Genomic DNA, 8,719 nt, shown 5'->3' on the forward strand with positions numbered 1-8,719 from the left:
CTAAATAACTTGCTAGTGGGATTGTAAAAGTCAATGTAGTTGGTGTTTTGATAAAATCATCAATTTAAACTTATTTTGTAAAGACTAATAGACACAGTGTATAACTCTGCCTCGTGTGCGCACTGGTAACAGTAGCAAATTAGTCTAGGCATCCATGACATGTCAGAATAAAGGTTTCATTATCATCAAGTGTTATTTATTTATTTGTGCACCTCACTTTCTGAGTCAGTGATACACTGTTGTTATAATATTCAAGAAGCAAACAAAGGGCACATTTCCCGTTGTAACCTCCAGCTTGGATTAATGGCGCTCTTTCAGCAAAGATAGTTATATTATGGAGATAACAACCTTCTGTATTCTACCATAAGAAAACTCACAACAGTCAACTTTGCTTGAATACTTCCAATTGCTGATATGTCAGCTCCAATAGGCAGTGTCAGTCTATGACGCGTCTACGTATATAATGTCTATGGTCTTTGCTTTCAGTAGGCTAACTGTATTAAAATTTTCTGTATCTGACCCTATCAGATGCTATTTTGTTGCGTTAGCAGACACGTCTTGCATGAGGTTAAAAGGTCCAGGTGTGTGCTTGGCATTGGGCATTTTGTGATCATGGCTAATTTAACTTCTGCGCAATCACTTAATTTTTCTCTCCTGCTGTATGTGTTTTGCTTATTCGACCATTGTTAAATTTTATTGATTTAATTACTATCGACCATTAGTTACAATATACTGTATACACCAGGGTTCCCCAAATCTTACCCTGGAGGGCCGGAGCACTACAGAGTTTAGCTCCAACCCTGATCAAACACACCTGACCAAGCTAATCAAGGTCTTCATTATCACTAGAAAATCACAGGTGGGTAAGTTTGATTAGGGTTGGAGCTAAACTCTGTAGTGCTCCGGCCCTCCAGGGTAAGATTTGGGGAACCCTGGTATACACTAATGCAAAATTTTCTAGCTGTGTTGGTGCCGGGCATGGGCCAGAATCTGTCTATTGTTAATAAGAAAACTGAAAAATAAAATCAATTTGATAATACTTACGGACACATGAGTTGTTGATGCTCACAGGAATGTTTTTATACAAGGGAGCAAATCCACTCCAGCATGAACAAATGTGACTCCCAATGGTGTTAATACAATCTGAATTTTGACCACACACTGACTGTGCATCTTTACATTCATTTATGTCTGATAAGCAATGAGAAAGAAAAACAATGTTTCCAATATAATAGAACAGACCGGCCAGTTTATAACAATAACTGTACACTCAGTTCATTTGTGTTTGATTGTGATTTCTCACCTCTCTGGCAAAGTTGACCCTCTGAAGGGAGACCTTGAATACATCCACAAGTTCCTCCAACAATCCCATCACACACCTGATAGACCTCACAGGTGTCATTGGACCAGACATGATGATCCTCACACTTACACTCATATTCTGTGCCATTTAATCCACACACTGAAATACAATGATAAGATAAAACATTACAGTTATACATTTGGACCAACTTATATACTTTATATACTATTAAACATAATATTCGACTGATCGTATACTGCAACTTGCATGTAGCAGTGCAAATTCTTTTGATGTATTGAACATTTATTTAAGGTCATGATACTTGTCATGTAATACAAACTATTTTTTTTAAAGAATTGTCTGTATATTTGAGCGTTAACTGTATACTCGTTTTAAGTATTTTATATGTAATTAAAATTAATATTTTTAAGCAAATGTTTAATTGACATTGATATAAAGCATCAGGTTCTCACCAGTAGTCATGTCGATATCTGTGACATTTATGTTGTTGCTCAGAGCAAGAGGAAGGTTAATATTTGTGATCAGATTTCGTAAGTAGTTCACAAGAGACAAATCAAAGAATCTCACATCAACATCAATCATGTAGTTTGAAGTCGGTTCTGCAAGAACAAACAGAAGCAGTTTCAGTTTGACAATCAGTGCAAATACATTATTATGTTAAAAACATTAGAGTTATGTTTCAAAAAATGTTTTAACTGATTGCAATATGTCTAGCTTCCAGTAAAATAAATAGAAATACTTTGCACATCGGTAAACATTGGTAAAATGCTGGTAAATGAAAATATTATTATTGTCACAGAATGACGTCAGTGTCTCACCTTTCTTTAACTGGCAGAACTGTCCATTGTTTGGAAGAGCATTGATACATGTACACACACCATCAGTGATGTTATCACAGGTCTCATATGAATGACACGTGTCAATTGGCCAAACAAACAGACCTTCACATTTACACTGATATCCCATTTCATTCAAAGAACAGACTGAAAAACAGAGAAGAAGATTAAAAATCACATCTCATCATTTATTGCACTATCAATGTTGTTCTGTATTAAGCGTTTAAACTATAAAACATCATAAAGAAGAGACAGAGTAGATACCAGTAGTTATGTTGATTTGTGTAATGTTTGTGTTGTCAGTGAGTGTGTAGGGTGAACTGAAATACATCAGAAGGCTCCTCAGCTGATTAATGATGGCAGGATTCAGAGTATTTATCTCAATTTCAATCAGATATTCAGTTAAAGGTTGAGTCCCTGTGAAAAAAAGAAAAAACATCCAAAATTATGGGTCTGTTACAATACACTAAGTCTTGTTGCTTATCTATTATGTAGAAACACCTGCTATTAACCTGACTTTTAATTAATCAATTGTTGTTAGAAATAGCTCATATGAAAAGCTAAAACCCTCCCAAATGATGTTTAATGCACTGAAATGAATTAGTTTCACAAAAATATTTTTTATCATTTAATAAAGACACAGAGGTCAACTTTTGGCAAGACAAAAGTTTTGTCGCCCATTCAGAAAATGAACAAAAATATTTTTAGCAAATTCAGTAGTGGTGCTGTGAGATCCAAATGTAATATCTTGTATGACTTCCATGAGCTTGAAGGACTGCATCCATGCTGTTTGGCAAGGATTCATACAATGTATTGATGAAGTTATAGGGAATAGCAAAGAAAGCAGTCTTGCATGCCTCCCAGAGTTCATCAATATTCTTTGTTTTTTATCTTCCATGTTTCCTCTTTCATCCTACCCCACAAATGCTCAATGATGTTCATGTCTGGTGACTGGGCTGGCCAATCCTGGAGCATCTTGATTTTCTTTGCCTTGAGGAACTTTGATGTGGAGATTGAAGTATGAGATGGAGCACCATCCTGTTGCAGAATTTGGCCTCTTTTATGGTTGGGAATATAAGCGGTAGCTAAGAGATCTTGGTATTTTAGACTATTGATGTTGCCTTCCACCCTGCAGATCTCTTGCACACCCCCATACTGGATGTAACCAGACCATGATTTTTCTGCCACCAAACTGCACTGTTTTCTGGGTGAATCTTGGATCCATGCGGGTTCCAGTAGGTCTCCTGCAATATTTGCGGTGACTGTGGTGTAATTCAAAAGATTCATTTAAAAAATCCACCTTCTGCTTTCCAGCGTCTATCCTTTTAGCAGGCTGTGGGCCTTTTGTTTAGTGCTGGCTTCTGGGCACTGATTCGACCATGGAGGCCATTTCGAGACAAAATCCGACAAACTGTTCTGGTTGATAGATAGATTTCTGGTGACCAGGTCTCGTGGAACTCTGCTGCAGTGGAAAATGGGCTGGCCTTGGATTTTCGAGCCGACAAGCGGTCCTCTCGAGCAGTTGTCTTCCGGGGTCTGCCTGACCTGGGCTCGTCAAAAACTTTGAAGGTGTCTGCCACATCAGCAGTGGATCTGGTCTTCAGCCTCTTGATAATCAAAACTTTAGTCTCAGGGTAAATCTTAGGTATGTTTGCAGAGGTCTAGTTGCAGTTAATGTGAAGGTCTAGTGTACTAGTGGTCTTTTTATACACACCTGAGACCTAATTGATCCATTATTAGCCACAGATGAACCTTATATGACAAGGCGACAACACTTTTGACTTTGTAAAAATTGACTCATTGGGCTTTACCAAGCTGTGAATATTAAAATACTTTTTGACAGTTTCGTTTTGCACTGAAACATTATTACAAACGCTGTTGGGATTAAAATGAGCCATTTCTTGAAAACAAATTTTGATTAGAAATATATTTTAGCGGCACTTCATGTCAATTTGTACACAAGCGACAAGACTTTTGTAAGGTAGTGTATATACACTAATGCAAAAATTATCTAGCAGTGTCGGTGCTAAGCTTGGGCCAGAAATTGTCTATTTTTAATAAAAAAACAGAAAAATAAAATCAGTCAATTATACTTACGGACACATGAGTTGTTGACGCTCACAGGAATGTCTTTATACAAGGGAGCAAATCCACTCCAGCATGAACAAATGTGACTCCCAATGGTGTTAATACAATCTGAGTTTTGACCACACACTGACTGTGCATCTTCACATTCATTTATGTCTGACAAGGAGTAAGAAAGAAAAACATACATTTTAAAACCAAATGTTTGTAAAGTGTAAAGTAAAATTCAATCATACTGGTCAGTTTATAACAATTTAGCACACTTGTGTTTAATTGTGATTTCTTACCTTTCTGGCAAAGTTGACCCTCTGAAGGGAGACCTTGAATACATCCACAAGTTCCTCCCACAATCCCATCACACACCTGATAGACCTCACAGGTGTCATTGGACCAGACATGATGCTCCTCACACTTACACTCATATTCTGTGCCATTTAATCCACACACTGAAATACAATGATAAGATTTGACAATACAGTTAAACATTTGCAACTATTTATCTATTTATATACTTGTTTCAACTGAAACATAACTTATTAAACCTAACATTAGATTGAACGTATTGTGCAACTTGCGTATAGCACTGCAAACTCTTTTGATATATTGAAAATGTATTTTAAGGTCATGGCCCTTGCCATATTAAAAATTTAAATCATTACAAACTTAATTTTGTTACAGACTTGCCTTTATATTTCAGTGTTTACTGTATACTCATTTTAAGTAATTTATATGAAAATAAGTTTAATATTTTTAGCAAATGTTTCATTGACCATGACATTGAGCTCTTACCAGTAGTCATGTCGATATCTGTCACATTTATGTTGTTGCTCAGAGCGAGAGGAAGGTTGATATTTGTGATCAGATTTCGTAAGTAGTTCACAAGAGACGAATCAAAGAATCTCACATCAACATCAATCATGTAGTTTGAAGTTGGACCTGCAAGAACAAACAGAAGCAGTTTCAGTTTGACAATCAGTGCAAATTATTATGTTAAAAACATTAAAGTTATGTTTAAAAAAATGCCTCTAATTATTAGGTTTATACAGAAATCCTTGAGTTAAATTTACTACTTTTTACTACCTTTTTTTACTACCTTCAGAATATTTTTTAAAACCATCACGACACTGAATTGCAAGTGTTAATCAGCGACCTTTCTATTATTTACACAGATTTTGACATATATAACATACAAAAAAGAATTAAAGTGAAAAAAATTCTTTTGACTGAAATATTTTTCAGGCCAAGTCATATTCCTTTAACACTTTATGTAGGCGAGACCAATAGCATTTTAAGGGAAGATTTTTTTGCCATAAATTCCATATTGAAGTCTCATGTGGCATATAGGTAGCTGTAGTTTGCAGGGCATTTCAGATTAAGGCGAAACCGCTAAATAACTCACTATACTGTATAAAAAGAAAACATGAATATCGCCACCTTTAATGAATCTTTTATTAATGATTTATTAATTGTAAATGTATTTATTTTAGCATTTACTAATAATTTTTTAATCAAAGTTGAAACTGTTAACATTAGTGAGTGCACCATGAACCACCATCAATTACTGTAATGACATAAACAAGAATTAATTAATGCTTATGTACTCTATATTTTTCATTGTTTGTTTATGTTATATAATGCATTTACTAATGTGAACAAATACAACTTATTCATATCATATTATTCAGTACACATAAACAAATAATCCAGGGTCTGTTCTGTTCACACAACAGTTTACAGTCACAGCTCTAATACAGTAACGTTATGTATGAATATAAACCCTGAACGAGTAACTCGAGTCAAACTCGTGTAGAATTCGCACAGGATGTCTGTAACCATAGTGACAGTTGTTAATTGAATGACTGTACCTTTATCAACAAGTTATTATGTTACAATAGAGGCAGCGCTGATGTGCTAGTTTGTGCGCAATGTTTCTGCTGTTTACTTTCTCCTAAGACCTAAATGGTCGTGTTTATATGAGGATATTTGCAAAGACGGGATTTTTGAGGCATATGTGTTATTTAAGGCCAATAAAGCGGCAAAAATGCGTACAACACAAGCTCAATGAGAAACGAATGCGCGGCTTGCGTGCTCCTCTGACACAGAAACAGCGGACGCACTGTTGTTTGTGTTTAAATGGCTTAAAATCACTTGTTTTTTAACTGCTGTGCTTAAATATATGTACAAATGTTACGTTTTTGTGACCACACGCAAATGCAACTGCAAGAACCGACAGGTGGATGACATCAAAGTGCCGCGAGAGCATTTCGGAAGCAGTCTCCTCTTATGATTCCTCGTCAATCGCTCTCAAGGGATTTGGATGTCATCTGCCTTTTGGTTGTTGTGGCGCCACATGAAGTTTACCCACGAGTTAAACAAACCCATTGTACCAGCCACTGGCTATATCAGCATAGCATTAAAAAGCGTGCCGCGGATGATCAGTACCGTGAGAAATCATTTACCCCCAAAATACAGGACCCCTTACGTTAGTCATACTGTGCAAAGACACGCAATTACCTGTTTGGTTTTCTTAGCCCACGAACTGAAAGGCTTGCCAATCTTCATCATTTCGCTAAGCCTTTTACACCTTTATCGATCTTCAAAACATCGGAGCCTTCCTGCATTATAAGTTTGACCATGCTAGCTGAAATAAACTTTTACCTCAGCTTAACGTGATACAGTCAGAAAACCCGGAGTGGATCCGGTCCGTAGTGATTACAGAACGCTTACAGCGGAGAGAGGAACGTGATTTGGCTCCACTCCAGGCTTTGATCACATCCCAGAGACGAAAGATCTTTGATTATTTGCCCAGATATGCGGGTGATTTGAACTAATTTCCAGGCATCATAACATTACAAAAGGCAATCGAAAATTTACTACCTCGTCAGATGACGCTTACTACTTTTTACTACTTTTTACTGGCCTTAATTTGGCATAATTTAATTTACTACCTTTTACTACCTTTTACAACCCCGCGGAAACCCTGAATATATCTAGCTTCCGGAAAAATAAATAGAAATGCTCAACATTTGTAAAATGCCTTTAGATGAAAAGATTGTTATTGTCACAGAATGACGTCAGTGTCTCACCTTTCTTTAACTGGCAGAACTGTCCATTGTTTGGAAGAGCATTGATACATGTACACACACCATCAGTGATGTTATCACAGGTCTCATATGAATGACACGTGTCAATTGGCCAAACAAACAGACCCTCACATTTACACTGATATCCCATTTCATTCAAAGAACAGACTGAAAAACAGAGAAGAAGATTAAAAATCACATCCCATCATTTATTGCACTATCAATGTTGTTCTGTATAAAGCTTAACAAAACTATAAAACATCATAAAGAAGAGACAGAGTAGATACCAGTAGTTATGTTGATTTCTGTAATGTTTGTGTTGTCAGTGAGTGTGTAGGGTAAATTGAAAGACTTCAGAAGGTTCCTCAGCTGATTAATGATGACAGGATTCAGGGTATTTATCTCAATTTCTATCAGATATTCAGTTAAAAGTTGTGTCCCTGTAAAAAAAGAGAAAAACATCGAAAATGATGACTTTGCCTTAATAAAAAAGCAACAGTGTGGGTCTGTTACAATATATACACTAATGCAAAAATTATCTAGCAGTGTTGGTGCCGAGGTTGGTCCAGAAATTGTCTATTTTTAATAAAAAAACAGAAAAATAAAATCAGTCAATTGTACTTACGGACACATGAGTTGTTGACGCTCACAGGAATGTCTTTATATAAGGGAGCAAATCCACTCCAGCATGAACAAATGTGACTCCCAATGGTGTTAATACAATCTGAGTTTTGACCACACACTGACTGTGCATCTTTACATTCATTTATGTCTGACAAGTAGTAAGAAAGAAAAACAATGTTTCCAATAGTCAGTTTATAACAATTACTTTATGTTCAGGTCATTTGTGTTTAATTGTGACATCTCACCTCTCTGGCAAAGTTGACCCTCTGAAGGGAGACCTTGAATACATCCGCAAGTTCCTCCCACAATCCCATCACACACCTGATAGACCTCACAGGTGTCATTGGACCAGACATGATGCTCCTCACACTTACACTCATATTCTGTGCCATTTAATCCACACACTGAAATACAATGATAAGATAAAACATTACAGTTATACATTTGTATCTATTTATATACTAATGTTCAAACTGAAACATCATTTATTAAACCTAACGTTTGACTGATCATGTTATGCAAATTGCATGTAGCAGTGCAAATTCTTCTGATGTATTGAAAATTTATTTAAGTTCACGGTCCTTGACATGTAAGAGATTAAAAAATAACTACAAACTCAATTTTGTTAGAAAATTGTTTGTATATTTGAGTGTTAACTGTATACTCATTTTAAGTAATTAATATGTAATTAAAATTAATATTTTTTAGCAAATGTTTAATTGATCTTGATAAAAAGCATCCAGTTCTTACCAGTAGTCATGTCGATA

The sequence above is a fragment of the Misgurnus anguillicaudatus genome, chromosome 18 (assembly GCF_027580225.2).
Source record: "Misgurnus anguillicaudatus chromosome 18, ASM2758022v2, whole genome shotgun sequence".
Lineage (NCBI taxonomy): Eukaryota > Metazoa > Chordata > Actinopteri > Cypriniformes > Cobitidae > Misgurnus > Misgurnus anguillicaudatus.